Source organism: Rhinolophus sinicus, linkage group LG02 (genome assembly GCF_036562045.2).
Source record: "Rhinolophus sinicus isolate RSC01 linkage group LG02, ASM3656204v1, whole genome shotgun sequence".
NCBI classification, from domain to species: Eukaryota; Metazoa; Chordata; class Mammalia; order Chiroptera; family Rhinolophidae; genus Rhinolophus; species Rhinolophus sinicus.
The window spans coordinates 103,907,506-103,923,715 of record NC_133752.1 but is presented as its reverse complement, the minus strand read 5'-3'; positions in this window follow the sequence as shown (position 1 = coordinate 103,923,715).

Here is a 16,210-nt window from a genome sequence, read left to right as displayed (position 1 = left end):
TGACATATGTGCCACTGTAATAAGGGATTACATAGCACAAGGTAGTGGCAAGTTTAAAAACAACCGAAAGTTCCAACTAAAGTTGAAGGGTGAATGATATTTCAAGATATCTGTAACAACCATAATGTGACACAAACATACGATTTTTATTGGTGGCAGATGCAGATGTCACTAATGAGGTGTGTTGCCTACATTCATAGTTAAAACGCTGAATACCTGTTGTTGGTTATTGGAAGCCAAGATTGTTTTCTCATCAAGTGCGTATCTTCCCAAATTCTATCCACCCCTGGACTGGACATTGTCTAGGGGCCCTTGGAGATCTGTGATTAGGTGACTCTGGATTGGTTCCCCTGACATCTGTGGCTTCTTGCCTGGGTCCTACTAACCCTCCAGCTTGGGCCTTGGGGACTTGGTGCCGGAGGCTAGTGGTCATGGCCACTCCTCCTCTTCCCAGGGTCTCTCTGTTGCCATGCCGCAGGCCTGTTTGGTTTCTGGAAGTTGCTTCCTTCTCCGTCGAAGGCAGCGGAGTGGTCTTGCTGCCCCCTAAGATTTCTCTCCATAGCTGGTCTGTGACTCTGAGAAGGACGTGTACCAAGAAGGAGCCATGAATCAGTTCCTTGAGCAAAGCCACCTCCGTTGCTACTGTGTAACTCAGCTGAGCCATTCCTGGGGCCCTTAACAGGCAGGAAATAGCTGATTATCTATCCCAGGAACTCCATCCCTACCCTTGTGATGGAGCCAGCTGTCCATGAATCATGGACCTCCAGTGAGCTGGTCTCCTCTCACACATGGCCATTTCCCAGCTCCAGTCTCTCCAGGAAGACTCACAGGAGTCTTCTAGTTAATGCAAATACCCCCACACTCCCTCTTCTCCACGCAGGTTCTTATCTCACAAAAAGGAAACCTTTTTTGAATCTTGCGTTTAAATGGAGGAATCATACCATAATGGAAACATTTTCTCTGTGGTGTGAGGAAGGGTCCTGTTCGTCAAATAAATACAGAGGTTACCTTATCCCAATTTGGAGGTATTTGGATGGAGCATTACAGTATTCTGTACGTTCTAAGACATGGCTTTTTCATGCTTGAATACCTCTGAAATCTAGACATGTCTGACAGACAATTTCTGATGTCTTGTATTTGACAAAATAAGGCTCAAAAAAAGAGAGCCTGCTAGGGAATTAGAGGATTTTGGTAATAACAGGACCAAAGCTTCTGCTGACCCAAGAGAAGCCTTTGATCACTTAGAATGGACTGTCAGCAAAACACTACCTTTATTTTATGGGATTTTGGGCCTTTAAAGGAATCAGGTTCATGGGTGGCATATTATATAGATAAGGTAACAAACGCGATAATTCTTCAAAAAGAAGCATGCCATGGGAATAAACGGTGTTGTTATTTATTTGTATGTGTGGGTCATAAATATGTTTTAGATCATAATTTAGAAAATATATGAAAGTGGAAAATATGTGTTTGTGGATCTATTTAATAAAACTACCATGCTTCAAAAGAAAACAAACAAAACACCCAATTAACAAAAACAACCCTCCCCCACAAACCATTTCTGTATATGAGACTGTCATTTGACTTCTGGCAGGATAGTTGCATGTTTACTGCTGACTTTATTTAACTATCAGCTATGATAAGCGATAAGCTCCATTTGATTTCTGCCAAGGACCAATGAAATCTTTGCTTCTTCAAGGCAATGACCTCAGGGCAACAGCAGAGCTGTTGGTGTGGTTAAATAGTATCCAACAAAGGAGAATACTTCATAGTAGTTATAATGTAAAAAAAAAAAAAAAAAAAAAAAGGAAATAATTGTAGATTTAAAAAATGCATAGGGAGGTTCTTGTATTCTTCCGCCAGTTCCCCCCAAGGATAGCATCTGGCATAACCATTGTACAATATCGTCACCAGGTGTTGACATAAGTCCACAGAGCTTCTCTAGATTTCCTTGTTTTATGTACATTCGTGTAGGTGTGTGAATAGTTCTATGCAATATTATCACATGTATACATTCTCATAGCTATCACCAAGATCAAGAACAATTCATCACCACAGTCTCCTTCATAGCCGTATATCCTGTCCTCCTCCTCCCTCAGCCCCAGTAACCACTAACATGTTGTTATTTCAAGAATGTTACATGAATGGTATTGTATAACGTGTAACCTTTTGATTGATTTTTTTCACTTGGCGTAATTCCTTTGAGATCCATCCAAGATGTTGGGTGTATTAATAATTCGTTCCTTTTTAATCAATGAATGGTATTCCATGATATGAGTGTGTCACTGTTTTTTAAAACCATTTATCCACCGAAAGACATTTAGGGTGTTTCCTGTTTTTGGCTATTATGAATAAAGCTGCTAGCTGCATAGTAATTCTAAAGGTAAAAAGTGATACTATTAGACCAAAGGTTTGCTGAGGGCAGACAGCATTTTATACACATTTTTATCCCCTAGTACTTAGCATAGTGTTTGCACACATATGCTCAATAAATGGTTGTTTAGTGAATGAATAGGTGTACACCAGCCATTTCAAGGTGACAGCCATTTCAATGGTGGGGTAGTTAAAACCAAAGAGTTAGACTCGCACGGACTAGAAGTTGAGGCCTGAATTTGTCACCTCTTGATCTAATGCAAACCTCTGTCCCTTATCTATAAAATGGGATAATAACAGCACTGCTGTTTGAGGGCTGTTGTGAGAATTAAATGAGGAAATGCGTGAGCACTGTCTCTGTGACAGTAATTGCATAATAAATTTCACTTGATGCTGCTATTCATTAGTAGATCATGGATCTACATAAGATCATAATAATACAATAACTAGTAATGCTTTATTACTTTTATTGTGACATGCTTTATTCAAATGAAACTATATCATTATATAGCGATTTTTATGCGTATTTGAATTCTGTGTTCGTGTATATGCAAACATTAAATATCTAAGTGCCTTCTTTTTCTCAATGACAATACTTGCTTACCATTATAATGCTATCTTATGAAAAATATCTAACATGCATCTGTATATTTTTTGACATTTGGAAGGACTGGAATGTTCTTTTCTGTGTAGCTGTTCAGGGGCTCCTGTCAACCCTGGAACATGGCAGCTGCTCCTTTAAAAGTGGGCTGAGCAGATTTTATTTTTCCTTTGCATCATACTATAAATTCATTAGAATAAGCAAGTATCTTGGTTCCTTTCTTTCCCTCCTTTTCAGAAATCTGGTTGCTGGCTGAGCACTATGAAGGGAGGGGATTTTTTCCCCTGTTGCCTGCCCACGTTCACAGCCTGTGTGTCACGTGTCTCTTCAGTGACCTCCTGGAAGGTCAGTAAAGCCCTGAGTCACATACAACCTCCCACCGGAAAGCATGAGACAGCGATTAGAAACTAACTATTAACTAGCTACGGGGGCAGGAGGAGGTAAGTAAAATTTCCAGCCGTTTGACAAACACCAGTGATATTTACCATTCCATAAATGGAGCTGGAGTCAATTGGCTTTGACCTACCAAGGCCCTTCTGTGGGGGAGGTGTTGTGCTGGGCAATGCTGGGCTTATAAGGATTACTCTCAGTCTATGTGCTTGACCTTGGCAGGATGAGGTATCTGTAGGCAAGACTGCTAGGGAACGCTTCTTGGAGGAATCTGGGCTTTGCACTTGTGTAAAATAGACAATATGGGAAACAAACGATTCCAGAGCTTGTCCCACAGCCTACATCACACACTAGCCACACCCCACGGGTTCCCTTCCTGCTGTGGGATCTTTGCCCAGCTGCCTCTTCCTCCTAAAAATACCCTTCCCTGGAGAAATTCTGCTCATTTCTCAGGACCTACATCTAGTATCACTTCCTCTATGATGCCTTCCTTACCTCTACCAGCTAGAATTATTTGGTTATTTTTCTCTGTGGTGACAGTCCTTTTATATATATATATATATATATATATATATATATAATATTACAATATTATAGTATATTACATATGGTATATATATTATATAATAAATATATAATATGTGTGACAATTAAGTTCACCAACTCATCCTAGAAAAAGTGCTATTTACCTCATTGCTGAATATCACTGCGGTCACCTTCGAAGCACTCCCCTTAGGAAACTATGCACCGACGCCAGTGCCTAGTCCACCCTTCAAAGCAATTTTGGAACTCTTTTTCTGGAATTGCCATCAGAGCTGTCGTCATATTACCCTTGATGTCCTGAATGTCATCAAAATGTCTTCCTTTCAGTATTTCCTTTATCTTTGGGTAAAGAAAGAAGTCACTGGGGCCAGATCAGGTGAGTAGGGAGGGTGTTCCAATACAGTTATTTGTTTACTGGCTAAAAACTCCCTCACAGACAGTGCCGTGTGAGCTGGTGCATTGTTGTGATGCAAGAGCCATGAATTGTTGGTGAAAAATTCAGGTCGTTTTCGTCTAACTTTTACACGCAGCCTTTTCAGCACTTCCAAATAGTAAACTTGGTTAAGTGTTTGTCCAGTTGGTACAAATTCATAATGAATAATCCCTCTGATATCAGAAAAGGCTAGCAACATCGTTTTGACTCTTGATTTGGACTGACGGAACTTTTTTGGTCATGGAGAATTGGCTGACTTCCATTGTGCACTTTGACGCTTTGTTTCAGGGTCGTATTGGTACGCCCATGTTTCATCACCAGTGATAACACGGCCCAAAACATCATCTCGCCTCTCTAAAAGTTTTTGGCAAACTTTGACTCTTCTTTGTTTTTATTCATCAGTGAGCTCCTTCGGGACCATTTTTGCACACACCTTTCTCATGCCAAGATTTTAAGTTAAGATTTTCCTAACTGTTCCTCTGTTGATGTTTAATTTACTTGGTCTGCTATGCTTTTCACAGTCAGCCGACAATTTTGACACACAATTCGATGAATTTTTGTAATGTTTTCCTCAGTTCTGCTCGTTACTGGCGACGCTGATCTCTCTTCATCAGTGACGCATTCTCTCCCCTTATAAAAACATTTAATCCATTTGTACACTGCTGTTTTCTTCATGGCAGTATCCCCATGAACTTGAACTAACATGTCCCTGATTTCACTTCCACTCGTGCCAAGTTTAACAAGAAATTTAATGTTTGTTCGTTGCTCTAATTCAAGCTCAGACATTCTTGTGACGGCACACAGAAACATGCAACAACAACAATGAATGCACTCAGCAAGACACCACCATATGTCCACACGAACACAGCAGTGAGACACTGAAATACCAAGGTAATGAAACCTCACCGATGTAACCGTACTTGCTAATGTAAGCGCACGATGGCAAGTTCTCAAACTTAATTGTCAGACCTTGTTAACATTACACACACACACACACACACACACACACACACACACACACACTGGCAAACCTTGGAAATATTGCGGGGTCATTTCCAGACCACTGTAATAAAGCAAATGTCACAATAAAGCGAGTCACACAAACATTTTGGTTTCCCAGTGCACACAAAAGTATGCACTGTAGTCTAAGTGTGTAATAGCACTCTGTCTAAAAAAAATGCATACCATTATTAAAAATACTTTATTGCTGTAAAAGAAAAAATGCATCACCTAGCCTGTTGGAAAAATGGTGCTGATGGGTTTGCTCAATGCACAGAAATCTTCAATTTGTAAAAAATACAATATCTGTGAAGACCAATAAACTAAAGTATGCCTGTGTAAGATATTTATAGGTAAGATTATAAGATGTGTATATATATATATATATATATATCTGTCTCTCTCTCTCTACGTATATGTATCCAGCCTGCTGATGAGAATGGACTATATTAATTGATTTTCGAATGTTGAGCCACCCTTGCACATGTGGAATAAATCCCACTTGGTTGTGATGTATGATTATTTTTGTACATTGTTGGATTCAATTTACTAATATTTTGTTGAGGGTTTTTTCAACTATGTTCATGAGAGATTTTTGTCTATAGATTGCTTTTCTTATAATGTCTTCGTCTCGTTTGGGGCAATGTTGATAAAATTAGTTAGGAAATGTTCCCTCTGCTTCTATTTTTCTAGGACAGATGGCAGATAATTGGTATGATTTGCTCCTTAAAAGTTTGATAAAATTCACCAGTGAAACTATCTGGACCTGGTGCTTTCTGTTTTGGAAGGTTATTAATATGCCCTTAGCTGATTAATCATAGTTAATTTAAATTCCAGGTCTGATAATTCCAAAATCTCTACCATATTTTAGTCTGGTTCAAACAATGGCTTTGTCTCTTCAGACTGTGAGGTTTGCCTTTATCATGCCTTGTAATTTTTTGTTGAAAGTCACATAGGACATATCGGGTAAAAGGAGCTGCGGTAGGTGAGCCTTTGATGTGAAGTTTTAGGTTTACCTGGCTGGGGGTTCTGCTCTGTTTACTGATTGCTGTAGCTGTGGTGTCAGAAGCTAAAATTTCTCTAATGTTCTTGTTTCTATGTTCCCTGCTGTCTTAGATTTTGCTAGAGACTACTTAAACAGGGTCTGAGGCTTGCAGTTTTTTTGTTTGTTTGTTTTTGTTTTTGTTTTTAGCTGTAATCCCCTGTTCTTATACTGGAGCCTTGTTGTCTTGGTGGTGAGGTGTGGGGGAGGGAAGCGTTGTCTAGTCCTGTCATTACTATCATTACGTCTCAGTCTTTCTATGAGCCTGAATCAGGTATTTCTCTTCCCCCAGGTCAATCACGCTTTGGTAAAGCCCCACCTGGTTAGATTCTGATAAGAATAGTTCACCTTCAAGGCATGCCTACTTAACAGAATGTTTTCCCTTCCTCCTGCTGGAAGCAAGAGAGGATTTCCTGGAGGTCAAACTCTCAAAAGTGTGAGGAACCCTTCCCCGCACTCCCTGTCTGCCAAGACTGGGTCCTCTTAGAGTTTTAATTCTCAAGTTTGTCCACACTGAGCTTCCAGCAACTGGTCAACTACAGCTTCATGTGTTCCTACAGAGACCGCCCCAGCCTCAGGCTTTTGCTTTAGGGCTTCTGCTCCCCGTAACCTATGAGTCTCTGTTTTTGCCTGTCTGTCTCTCCAGTTTTGGGGGCAGCAGTTTGCCCTGTGACCTCGGTTCTGTGCTGGATCTAACAAGAGTTGCTGGTCTTCAGTTTGTTCAGCTTTTTTCTTTCTGGCAGGATGGTAGCAATCACTTCCAAGCTGTTTACATAACAGACTGGAAATCGGAAGTTGGTGTGTTTTTAGTCCATCTTAGTTTGTGGCTGAGATTTGTAGGCACTATAGGCTGATCTCTGCAAGTATTACTGGAAACTCCTTAGCAGCTACTTACTTCATAAAAGGGACCCCCAGACCTAGTTTGTAGGAATCTGAAGCAAAGAAACAGTTAAAGACTAGACCTCACCTGTACATGACAAAGGTGTAGGGAGAAGAGCAAGAGCACACAACCTTAAATGGAATTTGGGTCTCCTATCACCAGCCAGGCTTCCCTGGGCATAATTGGGAGGTGGTTTTTGGTGTGTCTGATGACATTCCTTTGTGTCCCCATAAACTAAGAGTCAGAGTTTGACTGAGTTCTGGAATAGTGGCCCACTGTCCCCTCACCCCCACCCTGACCACATCCACACATTGGCAATGGTTGATATGCATGTGGGAAGAGACTTTCCCAGGAGAAATTATTTTATGATGTCTCAACTCCAGGGAGAGAGTAGGTAGAAGATGAAAAGTCTGCATTTGTGTGATCTAAGGACAGAGACAGAGCTGCTTCAGGGTCCAGGTGACAAAGTTTGAAACTCAGAATCAGGAAAAGAGGTGACAGTGAGGGGTACTTCCTATTATTGGCAGACACTTTTTGGATACAGCCAGTTGGGGTTGGGGTGTGGTGGCACCATTGGGAGGGAAGCAAAATGTATTCTGGTGCAGGAACTGTGGCAAGATGCCACCGTGAGGGGTGCATAGAGGACGCAGTATCAGCAGACATGTTTCTGAGCACACGTGGGGACTTGTCTGAGGGCGTTGGCATTTGAGCATGAGGCTTGTTATGTGGATGAATAGTCCCTTGATGATGGCACATTGGAGGCCATGTGAAGTGGTAGATCACCTTTGAGCAAGCAGTCCTTTCCTTCTCCCCAGAGCTCTTTCACGTCTGCTGTTATTTCCAGTTCTGCTATGCGCATGCCCATTTTGTTTAACACCTTCACTTCAGTCTGTTCATCTGTGAAGAATGTGGATGAACAAACATACTCGTATAAATTGCATTTTCAAACTGAAGTGGCTCTTACTAATTGGGCTGGTACCATAAGCCACTGTGTTCTATTTAGTTAAGGAGCTTACCAGAACACAAAGAAGGGGAGAAGAAAGAGCCTTCATGGGTAGCAGTCAATTTATCTTGTAAGTGAGACTGATCTCTTGAGCAAAGCTGAAGGGATGTGTAGGCAGAAGCCAAGCCAAACTCACGTCTGCGTTTTGGCTCCTTGAGCTCGGTAGTGTTCCTTCCAGGGTAACTGTGACAGACCAGCTCGAGAAGGGAGGTGGCAGAATGAAGAGGCCACAGTCCATTTATTCGTTGTTCCATGCCCTTTTCATTCCCAGGGGCATTCTCCATCTCAGGTGACTGCTCAGGCCCGTCCAGTTGTGAGTGATCCTGAATGACATAGGTGGGCTTCCAGGTGGAGCTCTGAAATGCACCTCAGAACAGATGCTCCCTGAGGTTTCCCGAATTTGTTGGTGCCGAGAAAGAAGCCAGCATTGAGTGGCTGTGCATGGTTCTGACCATTTTGAAGAGCTAATTGTGCTGTCCCAACTACATATAAATGACCTGTATAATGTCTTATTTTCTCTGCCTCATTCTAAGCTCCTTGAGGACATGTCTTGTTCATCACTGTGTTTGCTGTACAGCCCGAAACCCATGCTGACACAGTCTGATTTCAGTTCTTTCTCTGATACAGCAAAAGTACCAAAATTGTATCTATTGATGCCTCATTCACTGGACACACATGACTTTGAAAATCCGTATTTCCTAGCGCTCTCTTTTGTAGGACTGAAAACTGTGGTCTTGCTAGTACTGGTGTGGTTAGCTCCCACCCCTGGGGGGGAAACATGTGGGTTGATGACCAAGGGATGCATTCCACCTGTAATTTTCAGGAGTGGTATGTACTTTGATTCATGAGGGCTGTGCTGCTGCTATAATGAACTCGCTTTCGCTCTTGCTTTTGTTTTTACTCAAAGTCATATAAGATTTATGCTGGTGTGTCCACACCCTCTGCCCTTTCTCCCCGACTATGATGTATAGGCAGGTGTGAGTCGGCTGACCACAGAGGGCGGTAGCTTTCCATATCGGGACAGAGAGAGAGACTGGCTGGCACGCACGGGTCACCTCATGGTGCCAACGTGCCCTGTGGAGGTGGCGTAACTGAGTCATGTGCAGTAAGTGAAGGGCTGTTGGAAGTGAACTTGAGCCTTTCCCCAGCACTGATCTTTCACAGGGATATGCTCTTCTTCCAAGCATGTAGGGCAGATAAAAGATTATTTATTGGCCTCAAGTTCTCTTCTCTTTGATGTCACTAGTTCTGCTCCTTAAGCAGGAGTGGCTCAATCTTAGTTTCCCAAAAATGTGCCCAACTGTGGCTCTGGGTCTCTCCTTGGCTTAGACCCCCTTTCCCACTTGTTTCCCCGGCTAACTTCTGCCCTTCCTGTAAAGCTCGGGTCCTTCCTGAAACCTTCCCCGATTCCCAGGCAAGGTGCAAGCCTGAAAATATGGTAGGTTTTTTTGTTTTTGTTTCTTTAATTGTGGTAAAAAACATAAATTTACCCTCCTAACAGTTTTAAGTGTTGAGTACAGTGGTGCTAGCTATATGCACATTGTTGTACAGCAGACGTCCAGAACCTTATCATCTTGCAGGACTGAAACTATATTCCTGAACAGTAACAATTGCCCTTTCTCCCTCCCCCCAGCATGGAATGGCAACCACCATTCTACTTGCTGTTTCTGTGACTTGACTACTCCAGATACCTCGTATAAGTGGGATCTTGCTCATAAGTATTTGTCTCTTTGTGACTGGTTTATTTCACTTAGATGTTATGACATATGACAGGATTTCCTTCTTTTGTAAGGCAGAATTATATGTACACGCCACATTTTCTTTATCCATTCATTCTTCGATGGATATTTAGGTTGCTTTCACCTCTTGGCTATTGTGAAAAATGCCACAGCGAACTTGGGAGTAGAGATATTCCTTCAAGATCTTGTTTTCTTTCTTTTTTTCTTTTTTTTTTTTTTGAGATCTTGTTTTCAATTTTTTAGATATATAAATAGAAGTGGGATTGCTGGATCACATGGTAGTACTTTTTTAATTTTTTGAGGGACCTCCATATAAACCACATGATGAATCTTTCTGTCTTTGTCTTCAAGACTCTGAACTCCTCAAAGGTGATACTGTGTTTTATGCACCTTACGTCTTCCATCATTTGACACAGTGCCTGGCACACAATAGGTGTTCAATAAATATTTGCATTTATTGAATAAGTAGTAGTAGATTCTAGAGACATGACGAACTCAGCCCAAGATCAGTTTTACCAGTGAAGTCTTGCCCAGCGTTGCTCTTTCTCTATACATGTGAAATGCGTATTAGCACACGCTAACTTGAAATGTCAAACGTGGCATTTCCAGAAAGCAACTCACCAATCCTCTCGTGGGGTCAGGACAGCTCTGAAACTAGAAAGAAACTAAACATCACATCTCATGCTGTTTTATTATTAACAACCTCCCAGAAGCCAGCACAAAACCAGTCTTGTGATGCAGAATGGAGGGCAGGTGTTGTGTGCTCTCGGTTATGCTTTCTCCTTGGGTTTGAGTTCTGGCTTCCTTCCTGGATCTGAGTTCTCCAAGCCTTGGCTTCTTGAGGGGATTATGCCGTAGGCAGTAGAGAGAAACTATTATCGTTGAGAGAAGGGTAATGACTCAGGATTATTAAGGGGACATGACTTTTTGGGTCCTACAAATAGGGGGACCCTATTCTTCTCTCTGGCAACATCCAGAAAGGTGGGAAAACCACTGAGAGGAATGGCTGTGTGGTGCACCACACAGGTGGGACCCTAGCAACCAAAGTGACCATCTTGTTGCAGATTCCTCTGTCTGAACTTGGCACAGAAGCCACTGGCTGCCAGATTTCCATGGGCCGTGCGAGTGTGGATAGGAGGTGAATGTTTTGCTCTGTGTGCCTTTTTTTTATAACCTTGGCAAAGGTGTTGAACAGGAAGAAGCATCCACAATTGGACCTTTCACTATCTCAGTGGAATGGTGACTTGGAGTTGACTTTGATTTAAGAAAATAAAGTCATGTGATGATTCATGTATACCTAGATAGCAAGACGAAGATTTATTCCTAGAACATGTGTAAGGCATCTAGCATGGTTCCTAGATGTTTAAGGGGCTTGATAAAGATGATTTTTCCTTCACCCTTACTTGTAGGTAATGGTCAATGCATACTCTTTAAACAGTTCAGATACATCCTTAAAAAATTTTGGGAGTTGACCACATTTTTGGGAGTGTGTGTGTGGAAATTAAGTTGTTTTAAATGCTCTAGGGAAGCATGTCATTTCTTAAAGTGAAGAATTCTTTGTTAAACAGAATTTTGCTAATCTGGATTTTCAGATAGTTTATGACAACTTGACCCAATGGGGCACCAAGTCTGCCTTAAAGAGCTGTCCTCAAAGGTCTTGTGTGTGAATTGTCATGAGTAGTAGGGGCAAACCACAGAGGAAATAGAGTTCTAATTTACCACTCATTCTATCTCGATAAGGGAAGCCAAGCTACAAATCACACCCTTTGTTATGATTAAATTCCAGGAAATGAGAGACCTGTTTTTCCCGTACAAAGAGGTGGGCTGAGGGTCACTTGCTTTGCTATTTGATCTGATAAATGATTAATGACTGATCAATCGTTACAAGTTCCTTATGAGGCGGTTTAGCGATTGGATTATTGCTTTGCTCTCTCAACTTCCTCTTGGGAGAGGAACAGAAAAGTATGCTCATTTTATTATTTATGCAAAGCTAGCATACTTGTGGTTTTTCCACACCTAACTTCCTATCAGGAAGGAAGCCAAGGTGGGGCAGAAATCTTGGTTTTATAATGTTCTCTTTCTTGGCTTCTGAACTGAAGGAGTCATCTGTGGAATTCAGAAAAGGCTTGGGCTGTTGGAATGGATTTTGGGTATCACATTTTTCAGTACCTTCTTTAGGGATAAAAAGCAAGCTTAAGGTGGCGTGGCATTGTGACAATCCCCAGTGGCATGTAGGATAGAGAATAGAATGGTCCTCCTAACAGCTGGTTCAGTGCATGTTGATGAAATCAACCATACGCATGGTCTGGCAAAGCACAAGTATTTTGTTTTTAAGCAGCTATTTACTCACTGCTTCTTTTTAAAGAAATCTAGCTTAATGTCTGTAAGGATATATCGACCACTATAATCTTATAAGAGTAATAAATATACCAGGGGTGCCAAAAAATGTATACACATTTTAAGAGATGTTATATATGTATTACTTTTTGAAGCTGAATTGAATTACGGTAACAATGTGTAGTATGACATTTGCTCAAAAGATGGTGTTAATCACATGAATGTTAGCATCATCATGCAACAGGCAGGACAGTCAAGGAAAATGGCGCGCAATTTGTTGTTCAAGGCGCGCAAGACCATTTTGAAGAGGTATTTGAAATTCGAGAATGTTGTGGAAGTACAAGGACAATGGAGGTGTGAGTGTGCAACAGAACCTCAACACACCTAACAATTGCACACATTCGTGATAAGTCTGAGACGCATGGTGCTGTGTGTGACTTGCACAAGGGAAGATCCGGGAGGCCTTGCACAGCAACTTGTCCTGCTTCTTCTGCTGTGGTGTTGGAACAGTTTACATGCTCTCCACAGAAGTCTACCAAATAGTGTTCACTGTAATCAGAAGTGTCTGGACGCTGATATAACCACTTTGAGCACCTCTTGTCATTGCAGAAGTCAAACGTGATTTGTATGCATCTTGTGTTATTGGTATATATTAAGTATTACAATTTTAATACAGTTTTTTCCTTTCTTAAGATGTGTATACATTTTTTTGGCACCCTCTGTACGTTTATATGTATGTATGTATGTACATATGTCTGTATGATACATATGCATCCCATTGGTTCTATTCTCTAGAGAACCCTGACTGATACACCCAGGATGTAGATGGCTACCAAGGTGGCCCTAAAGAAAAAACAGTTTCAATGCCCTGAGAACAGAGTGGCTTAAAATACGTAGTTCCCTCTCTCCCCTCTGCCTCCCTCTCCCCTTCTTTACCTCCCTTCCTTCCCCTCCCCCCCTCCCTCCTCCACCACCCCCTTGCAGCAGTTACATACTTGCATCACCTTGGTCATGACATAAGTTTGCATCATCCAGATCGGGAATCTGAGGGTCTACAATCTCTTGCTACAGCCTGAGAGGTGACGAAAATCCTTGCAATGGCTTTCAGTGGAGAAAGCTCCTGAGGAAATAGCATCACATTTTGTTTCGCATCCCATGGCCTTCACAGCGAGCTCAGCCTCCTTGGCACACGCCTCCCTAAAACTTTCAGAAAAGAAAACAACTTTGTGAATCTACCTCATTGTAATTAAGAAAAGATTATACATCTTTAATTTATTTGGGTAAATAAAAACAGGTCCGAAAGGTATGATCAACTTTTAAAAACAACTTGCGGTCTACAATTTGTCTTAGTTCTAAACTTCCTATTTATTGTGTTAACACTTACCCATGACAGTAGCTTTATTATTTAATCATCACTGTACAGGACTCTGTCTTTACCTTCCTGGTCAACGTAAATCTTTCTTGTTTCTGGAATCTCCTAGAAAATCATTTTATAAACATCTTAAAAACTCTGGTCAGCCACACCTATTTATAAGACATACAGAAAACAGGAACCAGTTAAACACATATGGGAATACATCAGCAAAATGCAGACTATGGGAAACTCTACAGGACAAACCACCTAACTTTTTCAACAAAATATTGCAAATGAAAATAAAAGATGTGGATGAGGATGTGATACAGAAAAGTGGCTCCAGCACTAGCAGAGCCACATACTAAACATGGAGATTGCAGTAGAGCAAGATTGGCTGTTTTATTGATGAATGGGGCCACCCAGGAGAATGGGGAGCTCCTGCTCCAAAGCCTGAGCTCCCTGATGGTGTGTAAAGCACAGATTATATAGAAAATCACAAGACATTATATGTTAGGGGGTTGGGGTCATGCTGGGAGCTGAATGGTGGGAGCTGATTGCTAGTCATTTCTTCAGGTCCTGAGGACAGTTCTAAGGTCTTTTCCGAGTCTCTCTGTCTGGTCTCATTGGAAAGTGGCCAGGGGGTCGTTCCACTGTAGGGCTCAGGAACTGAAACATAACTTGGGTCAAGATGTTACCTTTAGCCTGCCAGCGGTCCCCACTGTGTGACCATTAGTCAGGTCTGGGCTGTCTTCTGCTGCGTGGGGGGGTTGCTGATTATCGGGGTGGGGGGGGGAAGGCTAGTTCCCTGAGGAGCACGGGAGGGAAGGATATGATTTCTAGAGCCAGGATTTAAAACTACATTTAATCAAAGTCGTAAGGACCCCTGGTTTCACATGGGGATATAGAATATGTAGAGAGACGTAAGAGAGTCTCAATCACAATGTGAGAAACTTATTTGGAGAATGATTCAAATGAATGATAAAAAAAGAACCCCCGACGTGTTTATGACATCTATGAGACAATTGGAAATTTGAACACCAACTGGGTTTTTGATGACAAAGAAACTTTTGTTACTTTTCAATTATAGAAGGTAGTCTGATTGTTTTATAAATAATTCTTTTTTAGAGATATATGAAAATATTTATGGATTAAATAAGATCATTTTCTTTAGGATAATCCAAGAGAAGGAAGAGGACGGGTTATAGATGAAACAAGATTAGTTATGAGATGGTAATTGTTGAAACCCAGAGGTGGGTACATGAGCATTCGCTCTACTATTCTGTTTTTACAAGAGTTTAAAATTTTCCTTACTAAAAGATTTTTAAAATGTTCATAACCAATTTTCATAATCTACTGATGCATGAAATGAATTATTCTATATGACTTCACTTTGGTAAACATAGTCTGAACAGCTTCAGAATGCCAGGCACTAGGGTTTTTTCACATACCTATGTCATTTAATTCCACTTTAAAAACAGATGTTGGAATTAAGATTCACAAAAAGTTAAGCTCTCTGCCTCACGCTACACAGTTAGTTAAATAGTGGGGTGAGTGTAAGCACATGTCTGTGATTTCACATCCTCTTTAGCTGTATCGGGACCCCTTTTTATCCTGCCCTGTGTAGAAAAGGAAAGCTGCTCTTTTTCAGACCTGGAGAAGACCCCATCAATGGGGAATGTGAGTTGACTCATTTTTTCAAGTGTCCCTGTTCACTCGTCTCCCTGCACTGGCCACTATAGAAAGTCATTTACCTCTTGTATTGGAGCATCCTAATGTCCTTCTCCTGTCACCCTGACACTTTGCTTTTCCTTCTTTGTCTCACGGAGGCCTCTAAGGAAGCCTTCTTCCCCCTCCCCCCACTGCCTGCCCCTCAGTGGCTGCGACAGATAGAGCCATGGGAATGCTTTGTCAAGAGCACACATTGTAGCTCATCAGAGTCTCGGGGGCTGGGAAACGTCCCCTTCCTCTGAATCTGTCCTTCTAAAGGGTGAAGCTGCCATGTAAAGAAAGTCAGGTTCCTCAAATAGCTCCCAGAATCGCATGTCCCTGCAGGTAGAGGCACGGACTCCATTTAAGCAAGGTCTTGTCTCAGAAAAGGGGGCAGGAAAATGACAAAGTAGCCCAAGGACCAGGTTGCAGGAAAGCACTGTGTGGCTGGATCCTGGCTGCAGCGACTTGGGGTTCGTTTCACTCTGGTGTCTTGTATTTGTTGTCCATTGTCATACCCTGGAGGGAGTCTGGTGAGGCAGGGAAAGGCTTTGGAGGCTTCTGTGTGGCTGGGAAGCATTAGCTAAACTTTCCCAAAGAGAACATAGAGTGAGGTGGAAGGATCCTTCTCTGTCTGTCAGGATAGCAAAATAAAACACAAATTCTTTCAAAGCTTCTTTTTGCCTGGCCTCTAGCCACCTATGGTCACCTTTCATGTGACAGATAGATAGAGGGGCCCCTGTATCTCTAATCTGAATGTGCAACTGTAATGGAATGGTACAGTGGGGGCTGTCGGCCCTGGGCACAAA